The sequence below is a fragment of the Rutilus rutilus genome (genome assembly GCF_951802725.1).
Source record: "Rutilus rutilus genome assembly, chromosome: 2".
NCBI classification, from domain to species: Eukaryota; Metazoa; Chordata; class Actinopteri; order Cypriniformes; family Leuciscidae; genus Rutilus; species Rutilus rutilus.
In genome coordinates this window covers 50,687,879-50,705,306 of record NC_140210.1, presented here as the reverse complement: position 1 = coordinate 50,705,306, position 17,428 = coordinate 50,687,879, and the positions used below count along the sequence as shown (strand labels likewise).

The following is a 17,428-nucleotide window of genomic DNA, read 5'->3' as shown; positions in this document are numbered from 1 at the left end:
GTGATTTTCTCCTTCAGTGATTCTGCTTGTTAACATCAGGTGTCTTCAATAATGCTCAATTATCACTCAATTAATCACTTAATTATCTCATTAACTTTAACACTCTTGAGTTGAGTTGAGTTGAGTTGGAAAAAATTCTAATTTTGGTTTGACATTAAAGGGGACATATCATGCTAAATCCACTTTTTTAGCCCTTAAGTGCATTTTGTTGTATATTTGGAGTGTTTAGAAGTACAGAAAAGTTGAAATTATTCTCTTCAGGTGCTTCGTTGATATCTTCATATTCTGTTTTGGTCATATTTTTCAACCTGTTCCGATTTTTCTATCTATGACGTTTTTTGAACTATTACGTCACAGTATTTGCAGCGGAACTGCCAAATAAGGACATTGATTTCTGGCCCAACACTTCGAGCAATCCGCCATTTTTATTTCTCGCTGCAATTTTGTAGTCCAAGCTAAAGGATGCAGAAGTTACGAGAGGGTAAGTTAAAATGTTCGGTTGTTGGATGTAGTAACCCACACGGTTCATTACACCGTCTAATGGTGCTCTCTCTCTCTCTTCGGAGCCAGGCAAAAGTGTAAACAAGACTTCACCGCCTCCAAACTAGATGCTGTCTTGCTCTCTCTCCCTCGCACATATTAATCAAAATAAATCGACACGGTGGTAAAAGGTCGGAAGACCAAAGTTTCATGTGTAAATACAGTAACACACCATTGCGATAACGTTACATCCATATGAAGACGTTGTTCTACAGGTTCGTCGTTTTCATTTTCATCTCGCTCCGGCTCCGACTCTGGCTCGAACATGTAAGGCTGGCTGGACAAGTCTTCCGTTGTTGACATTTTGTTAATAACGTGTGAATAAAAAGTTTCTGTGCTGCTAGATAATCGTATCTCTGCTATCAAACTACAAAAATGGCCGAACGGGGTGGAGTTGAACCTCTGCAACCTGGAGAGGGGGCGGGGTATGAAGTGTCTCAATTGTATTTAAATAGACCGTACCAAAACGAGTTGCTCTCAGACGCACATCAGAAAAGGGCCCAGTGGGCATTTGATGTCAATTTAACATCAATATGACATTAATTGATGTCAAAATTACGTCAAGAAATAGGTCAAAAATGAAAGTCAAATTGACGTCAAAGTGTCGATGTCAATTTGATGTCAAGATTTTGACCTCTGCTGATGTCATTTTGCCAAACAAAAAGGTGAAATGCATGGCCGTACACTTATTACCAGCTTCACTTAAACTACCCAGATTTACTTTATTTAATTTCCAGTTTAATGAAATCATATTTTGTATTTTAACCCCTTCCCCATCACCCCCAATTTTGGCAAGTGCTGCATACATGAAATGGCCAAAATAAAAAGGTAACTGCTCATAAGTAATTCTGAATAGAAACATAACACACATACATTTAGAAAGCCAACACTTGAGAGTTTATAGTTCAAGACTCAAAATTAACCAGACTGTTATTAATATTGAGATATATAAGCTCAAACATATTTTGAACTAAAATAATCTGGGATCACCAGTGATCCCTGACAGGTAAATAATGTTTGTATTTTAAAGTCACCATGATGGTGGTTAGCGTTTGCTTTAGTTGTGCTCTTGACCCTTTACTCTTTAATATAAAAATTTCTCTGGCTGCTATAATTGTGTGTTTATAAAGCTCTGTTGTTGTAGCTAAAAATGCCATGAGAAAATGAGATCAGGTGATGTTGGCTGTTTATTGATGATAATGACAATGATATCATCATGTAAATGCCTGAATTCCTGATCATGTTCAGTGTCTAATGTTTTGATTATATAGGACTTGTGGTTTAAAAGCAGTTTTATTCATGATAGAAGTAATTTGATTCTACAGCAGATCTAGCAGTGTTGTTTATCAAATAATGTACTTGGTTTTTAATAACTATTTAGTGCACAAAAATGTTTCATCTATGGCATTACTTAGACGCACACAGACATCCAGAAACAGCGTATGAATCTCAACAATGGTCACAATCAAACAAAATATCCAGATAATCAGATCAACTCCAGCTGCATAATTTATTAAAGCCGCAATGCATGCTGGGAGATATGGGTGAGTTTTGATTGGTGGTACCCAGCATGCACTGCAGCATGAAGCATTTCATTGATTGTCACCATTGTTGAGAGTCATACACTGATTCTTGATAGCTAAGTAATTATGTTGAGTTCAATGCATTAAATGTTTTTAAAATCCTGTATTAATAAAAAAAAATATATATAATATTCTCATGCTGTTAAATTAAATGGCTTCTATTATAATACAACATTAAAATCACAAGTCCTATATAATCAAACATTAGAAACTGAATAAGATCAGAGATTCAGGCAATTACATGATGATATTGTCATCATCTTCAATAAACCACCAACATCTCCTGATCTCAAGGCTTTTTAAGCTACAACAGTTGTGCTTTATAAACACACAATTACAGCAGCCAGAAAAAAAAAAAAATATATTAAAGAGTCAAGGGCCAAGAGCACAACTAAAGCAAACGCTAACCACCATCATGGTGTCATCAAAATATGTTTAATATATTTTAAACTATTTAAATATTATATTTATTTAAACCGGAAATTAAATAAAGCAAATCTGGTTAGTTTTAAGTGAAGCTGGTAATAAGTGTACGGCCATGCGTTTCACCTTTTTGTTTGGCAAAATTACATCAGCAAAGGTCAAATCTTGACATCAAATTGCCCACTAAGCAAAATGATGTCCGAAAGACGTCTTTTCAATGTCTTTGTTACAGAAATCGGACGTTGAAATGACGTCCACTGAGGAGCCAGAATGAAAGTTTTTATGACGTCTTTTTTTGACGTGTTCTGCACGTCCGATATAGACGTTCATCGAACCTTCGTACAAGGTTAAAAACTAGTTCAAATGTGGCCATTGTGGACATATTTCAACATCATTTATGGTCTCATTTAGACATAATTACTTTGACTATTGCTGTCAGATGATCTTAGTGAGAATTAACAGAGGTTTAGATGTTGATATTTGTTTAATTTGAAGTGTCACCATTGTGGTGATCAGTGATTGCTTTAGTTGGGCTCTTGGTCCCCTTTCTTTTTACTTTAACTTTTCTTTGACTGCTGTAACAGTGTGTTTGTGTAACACAATTGTTGTGGCAGAGAAAGCCTAGAAAAAGTTTGAGGTGTTATCAGCTCAATGTTGATGATGACATAATCATCACAAAATGGGCATCTGTTTTTAAAGTTTTGTGTTTATATTTGGCATTCATAACCACCAACCTTGTGGAACTGCATTATTGGTGCCAAAAGCATTAAAATGATCACTTATTTGAAGATGTATAAATAGCATGTGCTCAACAGCATGATGTTTTGAGTAAATGTATCATATAGTCACACACAGACATCAAGATTGTGCATATGATTCACAACAATGGTGACAATTTAAAAAAAAAAAAGCTTCATGCTGCAATGCATGATGGGTAGCTTTCGTAGTACAAAACTCATCCTTAATTCCCAAGCTTTTTTATTTGATTGTCACCGTTGTTGTGATTCATATCCAAAATCTTGATGTCTGTGTGTGACTATATGACACATTTGCTGAAAACATGTGCACATGCTTTTTATACACCTTCAAATAAGTGATCATTTTAATGCTTTTGGCACCAATAATGCAGTTCCACAAGGTTGGTGGTTATGAATGCCACATATAAACACAAAACTTTAAACACAATATTAAAGGCCCATTTTGTGATGATTATGTCATCATCAACATTCAGCTGATAACACCTCAAACTTTTTCTAGGTTTTCTCTGCCACAACAATTGTGTTACACAAACACACTGTTACAGCAGTCAAAGAAAAGTTAAAGTATAAAGAAAGGGGACCAAGAGCCCAACTAAAGCAAACACTGATCACCACAATGGTGACACTTCAAATTAAACAAATATCAACATCTAAACCTCTGTTTATTCTCACTAAGATCATCTGACAGCAATAGTCAAAGTAATTATGTCTAAATGAGACCATAAATGATGTTGCAATATGTCCACAATGGCCACATTTGAACTAGTTTTTAACCTTGTACGAAGGTTCGATGAACGTCTATATCGGACGTGCAGAACACGTCAAAAAAAGACGTCATAAAACTTTCATTCTGGCTCCTCAGTGGACGTCATTTCAACGTCCGATTTTTGTAACAAAGACATTGAAAAGACGTCTTCCGGACATCATTTTGCTTAGTGGGTGACATCAACACTTTGACGTCAATTTGACTTTCATTTTTGACCTATTTCTTCACGTAATTTTGACATCAAGATGCCCGCTGGGGGGTAGAAAAGGGGCCTGTGGAGCTATAATAATGAGGAATTCAGACCCAAGCATTTTCAAATGAAAGATTGGTATCAAAGAGCACACCCAGGTTCCTAACCGACGACGAAGACTTAACAGAGCAGCCATCAAGTGTTAGACAGTATTCTAGGTTATTACGTGAGGAAGTTTTTTGTCCAATAATTAGAAACTCTGTTTTTTCAGAATTTAGAAGTAGGAAATTACAAGTCATCCAATTTTTTATATCCGCTATGCATTCCGTTAATTTTGTGAATTGATAAGTTTCGTTAGGTTTTGAAGAAATATAGAGCTGAGTATCATCGGCATAACAGTGAAAGCTAATGCCATGTTTCCTAATGATATCTCCTAAGGGTAGCATGTACAGAGTGAACAGCAGCGGTCCTAGTACTGAGCCTTGTGGTACGCCATACTGAACTTGTGATCGATGAGACATCTCATCATTTACTGCTACAAACTGATAACGTAATTCCCGTAATGCCAACATAATGTTCTAATCTATTTAAAAGAACGTTGTGGTCGATGGTGTCAAATGCAGCACTAAGATCGAGTAACACTAATAGAGAGATACAACCACGATCGGATGATAAGAGCAAATCATTTGTGACTCTAACGAGAGCTGTTTCGGTACTATGGTACGGTCTAAATCCGGACTGGAAATCCTCGCAGATATCATTTCTTTCAAGAAAGGAACACAGTTGTGAGGATACTGCCTTTTCTAATATCTTTGACAGAAAAGGTAGATTCGAGATCGGCCTGTAATTGACTAATTCTGAAGGATCAAGTTGCGTTTTTTTAACAAGCGGTTTAATCAAAGCCAGCTTAAAGTTTTTTGGTACGTATCCTAGAGACAAAGATGAATTAATGATATTAAGAAGAGGATCTGTAACCTCTGGAAGTATTTCTTTCAGTAGCTTAGTCGGTATAGGGTCTAACATACATGTTGTAGATTTAGATGATTTAATGAGTTTAGTAAATTCTTCCTCTCCTATAGATACGAATAAATCAAATTTTTCCTCAGGGAGACTACAATGCACTGCCTGATGCGATACTGTAGTAGATGGTTGCATATGTAGCCAGTGGCGTCAGGTACTGAGGGAACTGTATGAAACTATTATATAACGTTCGACTACGCCACCCGGTATATACCGGGAACTATCAGCCCCAAATCAGGGAGCGCACAGGTTCGTTACCAAAAGAAATGGGTAAGCAGAGAGATAGGCCAGGGAATATCAATGATGAGGCAGTTTTATTCAAATACAAAATTTAAAACCATCAATACATTAATCTATCAAGGGCTCAATATTCACATGTCAAAAAGAAAAGGAAAACAAACACCACTTTACAAAACTTCAAAATAAAGAAATAAATACAAAAATACAAATACACAAGAAAGCTTAATTAGGAGGGAGATGGCCTGCTGTGACCCTCAATTCACACAACACACTTAATATCCACACACACCCGCTCTGGTGAAGTCAGGTCACTCAAACACAGCACTCAATGTAAACCCCGTTAAACAGCAGCTATAAACCCCTCCTCAATACACTTTCTTCGTCACGTTGTTTACGAGAAAAAAAGAAAGGACACCGTCAGTTCACAAACATTAAATAAATAAAAATACACAAACAAAACATAAACTAATTAAACTTAAACAAAGAAAAATAAATTACATACAAAATACGCAAAAATGAGCACAAGACAAAAATAAAGAAATCTAAATTAAAATTCGAAACAAACCAAAAGACACATCAAAATAAAACAAACATGCCACGATCGGCCGCACACACACTCAAAGAGCAGAACAAGTCAGCGAGGAAACAGCCGCGCTTCCACGTTAATTCGCACACTGCGGCGAGGAATCGTCCCAGCTCGCTGTTATGCAAGTTTAAGTTCGCTCCAACGAAAAGACGACAAAACTAAGCCCAGGCAAGACAGCAGTGCGTTACGTCAACAGACGCGCATCTCTTCCCGCAATATAGAGGTGAAACCCTTGCTCTCGTCACTCAAATCTGTCGAACATGAAACAGAAAAAATTACTAATAAAACAATAAAAGGGACAAACCACGCGAATGGCTCTCATACATACCGGAAACGTTCTCAGCGCAGCACTATGCGTGTTCGCTGGCCTCAACATACCGCCGGTTGCTCGTCAATGAACTACACAGACTCAAAATAGTAAATACACATTCCATTGATGAAAATCCTCAAAACAGACGTAGGTTACCAACCTCAAAGCCCGGGGCAGACTGTGCACGGCCGCACAGAGCCGAGACAGCACTTCATACTCTCCATTCATAAATGGCGGCCTCCGTAAAGGGGCGGTACGGGTGTCGACGACGCATCCCAAGTGACAAACAACCTCCCCATTTTATACCATGACACCAGACTGTTGATAGGTTCAATGGTTTCACATGACACTGGCCAATAATCAACACAGATACACTTCACCCTGCTACATTCCACCCCCACATTATGAATCGTCGCCCCGACGATTAGTCCCCAGCCCCAAGAGACTCACCTCTGCCGTGGGTCCCAGCAAACACTAAGGGAGAACCTTATTATGAGTCTTCTTGCCATGACGGCTATACAACGAAAAACACAAATGAGATACTTGTTACAAGTACTCTGCCATGACGGCCACACGACAAGGAACAAGTGATACACAAGTTCTCAGCTACGACAGCTACACAAGAAACACGAATGAGATACTTGTTACAAGTACTCTGCCATGACGGCTATACGACAAGGAACAAGTGATACACAAGTTCTCAGCTACGACAGCTACACAACGGGAAACACGAGACACTGATTACAGTGCTCTGCCATGACGGCTATACGACGAGGAACAAGTGATACACAAGTTCTCAGCTACGACAGCTACACAAGAAACACGAATGAGATACTTGTTACAAGTACTCTGCCATGACGGCTATACGACAAGGAACAAGTGATACACAAGTTCTCAGCTACGACAGCTACACAAGAAACACGAATGAGATACTTGTTACAAGTACTCTGCCATGGCGGCTATACGACGAGGAACAAGTGATACACAAGTTCTCAGCTATGACAGCTACACAACGGGAAACACGAGACACTGATTACAGTGCTCTGCCATGACGGCTATACGACGAGGAACAAGTGATACACAAGTTCTCAGCTATGACAGCTACACAACGGGAAACACGAGACACTGGTTACAGTGCTCTGCCATGACGGCTATACGACGAGGAACAAGTGATACACAAGTTCTCAGCTATGACAGCTACACAACGGGAAACACGAGACACTGGTTACAGTGCTCTGCCATGACGGCTATACGACGAGGAACAAGTGATACACAAGTTCTCAGCTACGACAGCTACACAAGAAACACGAATGAGATACTTGTTACAAGTACTCTGCCATGACGGCTATACGACGAGGAACAAGTGATACACAAGTTCTCAGCTATGACAGCTACACAACGGGAAACACGAGACACTGGTTACAGTGCTCTGCCATGACGGCTATACGACGAGGAACAAGTGATACACAAGTTCTCAGCTATGACAGCTACACAACGGGAAACACGAGACACTGGTTACAGTGCTCTGCCATGACGGCTATACGACGAGGAACAAGTGATACACAAGTTCTCAGCTATGACAGCTACACAACGGGAAACACGAGACACTGGTTAGTGCTCTGCCATGACGGCCACACAACGGGAAACACGAGACACTGGTTACAGTGCTCCGCCATGACGGCTACATATGACTGAGAACAGCCAAATAATTCCCGCAATGCGAATATAACTAGTGCAATCCCCCCGTTCAACACTAGGGCGGAGCCTAATCTCTTCCCATGCTTCCATTGCTACACACTTACCACATGCAGAGGGAGTCACCAACAGAGGGGACTTACAAACACACTGCTGCCTTGCCTTTAGAAAAAAAGAAAAGAGAAAACAAGAAAAAAAAAAAGAAAAACAAAGAGAAATTAAACTTCAAACATACAATGTACCAACAGTAAAAAAAATATATAAAATATTGCCTCAAGTAGCCTACTCCCAGACCCACTTCTCAAAATAAGCTCACCCAAAATATGGAAACCCTGCCGACACTACGCCAAATGTAGCCAGTGGCGTCAGGTACTGAGGGAACTGTATGAAACTATTATATAACGTTCGACTACGCCACCCGGTATATACCGGGAACTATCAGCCCCAAATCAGGGAGCGCACAGGTTCGTTACCAAAAGAAATGGGTAAGCAGAGAGATAGGCCAGGGAATATCAATGATGAGGCAGTTTTATTCAAATACAAAATTTAAAACCATCAATACATTAATCTATCAAGGGCTCAATATTCACATGTCAAAAAGAAAAGGAAAACAAACACCACTTTACAAAACTTCAAAATAAAGAAATAAATACAAAAATACAAATACACAAGAAAGCTTAATTAGGAGGGAGATGGCCTGCTGTGACCCTCAATTCACACAACACACTTAATATCCACACACACCCGCTCTGGTGAAGTCAGGTCACTCAAACACAGCACTCAATGTAAACCCCGTTAAACAGCAGCTATAAACCCCTCCTCAATACACTTTCTTCGTCACGTTGTTTACGAGAAAAAAAGAAAGGACACCGTCAGTTCACAAACATTAAATAAATAAAAATACACAAACAAAACATAAACTAATTAAACTTAAACAAAGAAAAATAAATTACATACAAAATACGCAAAAATGAGCACAAGACAAAAATAAAGAAATCTAAATTAAAATTCGAAACAAACCAAAAGACACATCAAAATAAAACAAACATGCCACGATCGGCCGCACACACACTCAAAGAGCAGAACAAGTCAGCGAGGAAACAGCCGCGCTTCCACGTTAATTCGCACACTGCGGCGAGGAATCGTCCCAGCTCGCTGTTATGCAAGTTTAAGTTCGCTCCAACGAAAAGACGACAAAACTAAGCCCAGGCAAGACAGCAGTGCGTTACGTCAACAGACGCGCATCTCTTCCCGCAATATAGAGGTGAAACCCTTGCTCTCGTCACTCAAATCTGTCGAACATGAAACAGAAAAAATTACTAATAAAACAATAAAAGGGACAAACCACGCGAATGGCTCTCATACATACCGGAAACGTTCTCAGCGCAGCACTATGCGTGTTCGCTGGCCTCAACATACCGCCGGTTGCTCGTCAATGAACTACACAGACTCAAAATAGTAAATACACATTCCATTGATGAAAATCCTCAAAACAGACGTAGGTTACCAACCTCAAAGCCCGGGGCAGACTGTGCACGGCCGCACAGAGCCGAGACAGCACTTCATACTCTCCATTCATAAATGGCGGCCTCCGTAAAGGGGCGGTACGGGTGTCGACGACGCATCCCAAGTGACAAACAACCTCCCCATTTTATACCATGACACCAGACTGTTGATAGGTTCAATGGTTTCACATGACACTGGCCAATAATCAACACAGATACACTTCACCCTGCTACATTCCACCCCCACATTATGAATCGTCGCCCCGACGATTAGTCCCCAGCCCCAAGAGACTCACCTCTGCCGTGGGTCCCAGCAAACACTAAGGGAGAACCTTATTATGAGTCTTCTTGCCATGACGGCTATACAACGAAAAACACAAATGAGATACTTGTTACAAGTACTCTGCCATGACGGCCACACGACAAGGAACAAGTGATACACAAGTTCTCAGCTACGACAGCTACACAAGAAACACGAATGAGATACTTGTTACAAGTACTCTGCCATGACGGCTATACGACAAGGAACAAGTGATACACAAGTTCTCAGCTACGACAGCTACACAACGGGAAACACGAGACACTGATTACAGTGCTCTGCCATGACGGCTATACGACGAGGAACAAGTGATACACAAGTTCTCAGCTACGACAGCTACACAAGAAACACGAATGAGATACTTGTTACAAGTACTCTGCCATGACGGCTATACGACAAGGAACAAGTGATACACAAGTTCTCAGCTACGACAGCTACACAAGAAACACGAATGAGATACTTGTTACAAGTACTCTGCCATGGCGGCTATACGACGAGGAACAAGTGATACACAAGTTCTCAGCTATGACAGCTACACAACGGGAAACACGAGACACTGATTACAGTGCTCTGCCATGACGGCTATACGACGAGGAACAAGTGATACACAAGTTCTCAGCTATGACAGCTACACAACGGGAAACACGAGACACTGGTTACAGTGCTCTGCCATGACGGCTATACGACGAGGAACAAGTGATACACAAGTTCTCAGCTATGACAGCTACACAACGGGAAACACGAGACACTGGTTACAGTGCTCTGCCATGACGGCTATACGACGAGGAACAAGTGATACACAAGTTCTCAGCTACGACAGCTACACAAGAAACACGAATGAGATACTTGTTACAAGTACTCTGCCATGACGGCTATACGACGAGGAACAAGTGATACACAAGTTCTCAGCTATGACAGCTACACAACGGGAAACACGAGACACTGGTTACAGTGCTCTGCCATGACGGCTATACGACGAGGAACAAGTGATACACAAGTTCTCAGCTATGACAGCTACACAACGGGAAACACGAGACACTGGTTACAGTGCTCTGCCATGACGGCTATACGACGAGGAACAAGTGATACACAAGTTCTCAGCTATGACAGCTACACAACGGGAAACACGAGACACTGGTTAGTGCTCTGCCATGACGGCCACACAACGGGAAACACGAGACACTGGTTACAGTGCTCCGCCATGACGGCTACATATGACTGAGAACAGCCAAATAATTCCCGCAATGCGAATATAACTAGTGCAATCCCCCCGTTCAACACTAGGGCGGAGCCTAATCTCTTCCCATGCTTCCATTGCTACACACTTACCACATGCAGAGGGAGTCACCAACAGAGGGGACTTACAAACACACTGCTGCCTTGCCTTTAGAAAAAAAGAAAAGAGAAAACAAGAAAAAAAAAAAGAAAAACAAAGAGAAATTAAACTTCAAACATACAATGTACCAACAGTAAAAAAAATATATAAAATATTGCCTCAAGTAGCCTACTCCCAGACCCACTTCTCAAAATAAGCTCACCCAAAATATGGAAACCCTGCCGACACTACGCCAAATGTAGCCAGTGGCGTCAGGTACTGAGGGAACTGTATGAAACTATTATATAACGTTCGACTACGCCACCCGGTATATACCGGGAACTATCAGCCCCAAATCAGGGAGCGCACAGGTTCGTTACCAAAAGAAATGGGTAAGCAGAGAGATAGGCCAGGGAATATCAATGATGAGGCAGTTTTATTCAAATACAAAATTTAAAACCATCAATACATTAATCTATCAAGGGCTCAATATTCACATGTCAAAAAGAAAAGGAAAACAAACACCACTTTACAAAACTTCAAAATAAAGAAATAAATACAAAAATACAAATACACAAGAAAGCTTAATTAGGAGGGAGATGGCCTGCTGTGACCCTCAATTCACACAACACACTTAATATCCACACACACCCGCTCTGGTGAAGTCAGGTCACTCAAACACAGCACTCAATGTAAACCCCGTTAAACAGCAGCTATAAACCCCTCCTCAATACACTTTCTTCGTCACGTTGTTTACGAGAAAAAAAGAAAGGACACCGTCAGTTCACAAACATTAAATAAATAAAAATACACAAACAAAACATAAACTAATTAAACTTAAACAAAGAAAAATAAATTACATACAAAATACGCAAAAATGAGCACAAGACAAAAATAAAGAAATCTAAATTAAAATTCGAAACAAACCAAAAGACACATCAAAATAAAACAAACATGCCACGATCGGCCGCACACACACTCAAAGAGCAGAACAAGTCAGCGAGGAAACAGCCGCGCTTCCACGTTAATTCGCACACTGCGGCGAGGAATCGTCCCAGCTCGCTGTTATGCAAGTTTAAGTTCGCTCCAACGAAAAGACGACAAAACTAAGCCCAGGCAAGACAGCAGTGCGTTACGTCAACAGACGCGCATCTCTTCCCGCAATATAGAGGTGAAACCCTTGCTCTCGTCACTCAAATCTGTCGAACATGAAACAGAAAAAATTACTAATAAAACAATAAAAGGGACAAACCACGCGAATGGCTCTCATACATACCGGAAACGTTCTCAGCGCAGCACTATGCGTGTTCGCTGGCCTCAACATACCGCCGGTTGCTCGTCAATGAACTACACAGACTCAAAATAGTAAATACACATTCCATTGATGAAAATCCTCAAAACAGACGTAGGTTACCAACCTCAAAGCCCGGGGCAGACTGTGCACGGCCGCACAGAGCCGAGACAGCACTTCATACTCTCCATTCATAAATGGCGGCCTCCGTAAAGGGGCGGTACGGGTGTCGACGACGCATCCCAAGTGACAAACAACCTCCCCATTTTATACCATGACACCAGACTGTTGATAGGTTCAATGGTTTCACATGACACTGGCCAATAATCAACACAGATACACTTCACCCTGCTACACATAGTTATAATTTTGTCCCTGATATTATCAATCTTATAAGTGAAGAAGTTCATAAAGTCATTACTGCTGTGCTGCTTGGAAACTTCTGGGCTTGAAGCTTTGTTTTTCGTTAGTTTAGCCACCGTTTCAAATAAATACCTAGGATTATGTTTATTTTCTTCTAATAGGGTTGAAAAATAAGCAGATCTAGCCGCTTTTAAAGCCTCTCTGTAAGTAATTGAGCTCTCTTTCCATGAAATGCGAAATACCTCTAGTTTTGTTTTCTTCCAGTTGCGCTCCATTTTTCTGGCTGCTCTCTTAAGGGCCCGAGTGTGCTCGTTGTACCACGGCGTTGGACTATTTTCTTTAATCTTCTTTAAGCGCAACGGAGCAACTGTGTCTAAAGTGCTGGAAAAGAGAGAGTTAAACGTTTCTGTTGTAATATCAAGTTCTTCTAAGCTATCTGAGATGCTGAGATGATGAAACTGATTAGGAAGATTATTAATAAAGCAATCTTTAGTAGCAGAAGTGATAGGTCTCACATATTTGAAACACGGAGTTGGCTTTGCAGCCTTGGCTAAATGTAATTTACACGAGACTAGATAATGATCTGAGATGTCATCGCTCTGCTGCAGAATTTCAACGGCATCCACATCTATTCCATGTGATAATATTAGATCTAGAGTATGATTACGACGATGAGTAGGTCCTGACACGTGTTGTCTAACTCCAATTGAATTTACAATGTCTTTAAATGCCAATCCCAATGCATCTTTTTCATTATCGAAGTGTATATTAAAATCACCAACAATTAGTACTTTATCTGCAGTCAATATTAATTCTGATAGAAAGTCCGCAAATTCTTTGATAAAGTCTGTATGGTGCCCTGGTGGCCTGTATACAGTAGCCAGCACAAATCTCAAACGTGATTTATCGTTTACACTATATATTTTTACATTAAGCACCAATGCTTCAAAAGAATTATATTTAAAACTTGATTTCTTAGTGGTTTTGAAACTATTACTATAGATTACAGCAACACCACCCCCTTTGCGTTTCAGACGAGGCTCATGTTTATAACAGTAATCTTGCGGGGTTGATTCATTTAAAGTAATGTAATCGTTTGGTTTTAGCCAGGTTTCTGTCAAACACAGCACATCTAGGTTATTATCTGAAATCATATCGTTAACAATGAGTGCTTTTGAAGTAACCCAGCCAGCACAGCCACGTGGGGCCCAAATGGGTTTGACCTGGGCTATCTAACTGGGACCCAGCCAGTTTTGTCCTCGGTTTCCATGTAGGCCCCACATGGGTTTGCCCAGATGAAATGAACACTGCTTAGTGTGCACACTACAGGCTGTTTAATGTAACACTGAATCAGTGTTGGAGGTAATGAGATAATTAAGTGATTGAATAATGATTGTGCATTATTGACGAACACCTGCTGTTAACAAGCAGAATCACTGAAGGAAAGAGAAACACAAGAACTACTTCCAGCCACTGCCTTGGATGAAATCAACTGAAGATAAAATACATTACATCTCTCAAGATCTGATTAAACAACTCCACAAACAGCATTACCAGCTTCACTTATTACTAACCAGACTGACTTTATTTATGTCAGACATCTACAGAAAATAATTAAGAAGAGGTTTAGATGTTGATTACTTATTTGAAAGTAATAGTTTGATTTGATGTTACCACTGTGGCGATCAGTGTGTGCTTTAGTCAGGCTCTTGACTTTTTAGCATTAGATTTTCTCAGGCAGCTGTGTCTGTTTGTTATGATGAGAACAGCAAGAGAAAATATAATCAGATGCTGTAAGCTGATTGATGATAAGAGTATAATCATCATATATTGGCTTAACTCACTGATATTATGTGTGAGGTTTATACGGGTAGTATGTTATTCATTTTATTTATTGTTGTGATTCTACAGCAAAAGAATAATAGAATTTAATCAGAACATCAAATGATTTTTAAAACCCCATTTACACATGTTGGACTACTGAAAGTTCTACTTGCACACAGACATCAAGAATCAGCATATGAATCTCAACAATGGTGACATGCTTCATGCTGCATGCTGCAATGCATTCTGACTGCATCATACGAAACTTATCCATGGCTCCCAGAATGCATTGCACCATGAAGCATGTCACCATTGTTGAGATTCATATAATCCTCACACATAATATCAGTGAGTTAAGCCAATATATGATGATTATATTCTTATCATCAATCAGCTTACAGCATCTGATTATATTTTCTCTTGCTGTTCTCACCATAACAAACAGACACAGCTGCCAGAGAAAAACTAATGTTAAAAAGTCAAGAGCCTGACTAAAGCACACACTGATCGTCACAGTGGTAACATCAAATCAAACTATTACTTTCAAATAAGTAATCAACATCTAAACCTCTTCTTAATTATTTTCTGTAGATGTCTGACATAAATAAAGTCAGTCTGGTTAGTAATAAGTGAAGCTGGTAATGCTGTTTGTGGAGTTGTTTAATCAGATCTTGAGAGATGTAATGTATTTTATCTTCAGTTGATTTCATCCAAGGCAGTGGCTGGAAGTAGTTCTTGTGTTTCTCTTTCCTTCAGTGATTCTGCTTGTTAACAGCAGGTGTTCGTCAATAATGCACAATCATTATTCATTCACTTAATTATCTCATTACCTCCAACACTGATTCAGTGTTACATTAAACAGACTGTAGTGTGCACACTAAGCAGTGTTCATTTCATCTGGGCAAACCCATGTGGGGCCTACATGGAAACCGAGGACAAAACTGGCTGGGTCCCAGTTAGATAGCCCAGGTCAAACCCATTTGGGCCCCACATGGCTGTGCTGGCTGGGAAGCGATCGAATATTCAGCAACCCAAGCTTTAGCATTTGCTCATCTGTATTATAGCTGTTTTTTATTTGTTGAACATCAATTAAATTTTTAACCTTAGTTGGGTTTAAACGTTTTTTGGATTTCCAAATTCGGGGAACAGACACAGTCTCTATATGATGATAGCTAGGTGAAAGAGGCTCTATGTGATAGGATTTATCTGACCTTGGTGACGCGAGGCCGCTAGCAGACAGTCGGTTAAGCCAGTCTGTCTGCTTCCTGACCTGAGCCCCAGATTGTCATGTTTGAGCTCTAAGACTATGAGCCATATTACTAGAGAGAAGAGCAGCACCATCCCAGGAGGGATGAATACCATCTCTTTTCAACAGGTCAGGTTTGCCCCAACATTTTTTCCAATTGTCTATGAATTCTATATTATTAAGCGGACACCACCGAGACAGCCAACCGTTAAGGGAACATAATCTACTAACTATCTCATCACTCCTGCGAACAGGAAGGATACTGGGTGGATTTCAAACCAGGAGCATGATTTCCTCCTATGTCAACATCCTAGAATACCCACCTTCTATGCTCCCAAAGGTCCACAAGTCTCTTGAATATCCTCCAGGCAGGCCCATCATATCGTTCAACAGTTCTCTCACAGAGCTTTTATAGACTTTCACATCAAGCCAACAACTTCCCTCCTGGATACTACTCATGTGTTAATGGTCTTAAGTGACATGAGAGCTCCAGACAACTGCTTCCTAGTCACACTGGATGTGGAGTCTCTTTACACAAATATTGCTCATAATGATGGACTAAAAGCTCTACAACATTTTCTGATGAATAGACCTACAGACTCTTTGCCTCCCTCCGAACTCAGGGTTTTCCTTTTCCAAGACCTACTATATATTCAGGTTCGGGGCACTGCGATGGGTACATGCTTTGCCCCTAACTATGCTAACCTTTTTGGGGGAGGTACATTGATGATATTCTTTTGATATGGGGTGGTTCTTATGATGAACTGTTATAATTTTATGATCACTTGAATAATAATGATAGGAATATAAAATTGTGCATGGAACATTCCAAAATGGCTATTAACTTTTTAGATATAACCATTTATACTGGTAAAGATGGGAAGCTCCATACTACTGTGTATCGTAAAACAACAGATAGGAACACTATGTTAAAAGCAGATAGATTCCATCCAAATTGGCTAAAAAAAACAATATACCTTGATAATAATATATAATGGTATATTCATAAAAATGAATATACCATTCATTAATTGCAATACTACTTTTGTGGGTTATCATGCAAATGTGGACGCTTTTATGTAGGCCGGACCAAGAGACGTCTCAAAGACAGAGTATCGGAGCATAAAACTGCCATTAGAAAAGCTCATTTAGATTACCCTATGGCAAAACACTTCCAAAATGTGCACAATAGTAATCCAGAAGGCCTAATGGTTGAGGGTTTAGAAACTATTAAACAGAGTATTAGGGGTGGTGACCAATTAAAATTACTTTTACAGAGAGAAACATTATATATATATATATATGAGCTACAGGCCACAGTAAACCCTGGGTTGAATGAAGAAATAGACTTCAGTCCTTTTTTGTGATATATGCTTTCTGTGTCTAGCCTACTTTTGTCTTTCATCCTCTTTTTTTTTTTTTTTTTTTTGTCTTTGGATTCAATTTGCAATGTA

General features: G+C 39.8%; 1 protein-coding gene across 1 annotated transcript in view; it reads left to right on the top strand.

Moving 5' to 3' along the window:
* The window catches only part of LOC311283463 (hemicentin-1-like), a 47,007-nt gene that overhangs the window by 12,158 nt on the left and 17,421 nt on the right, over positions 1-17,428 (top strand). The gene's annotated exons all lie outside the window — the stretch shown is intronic.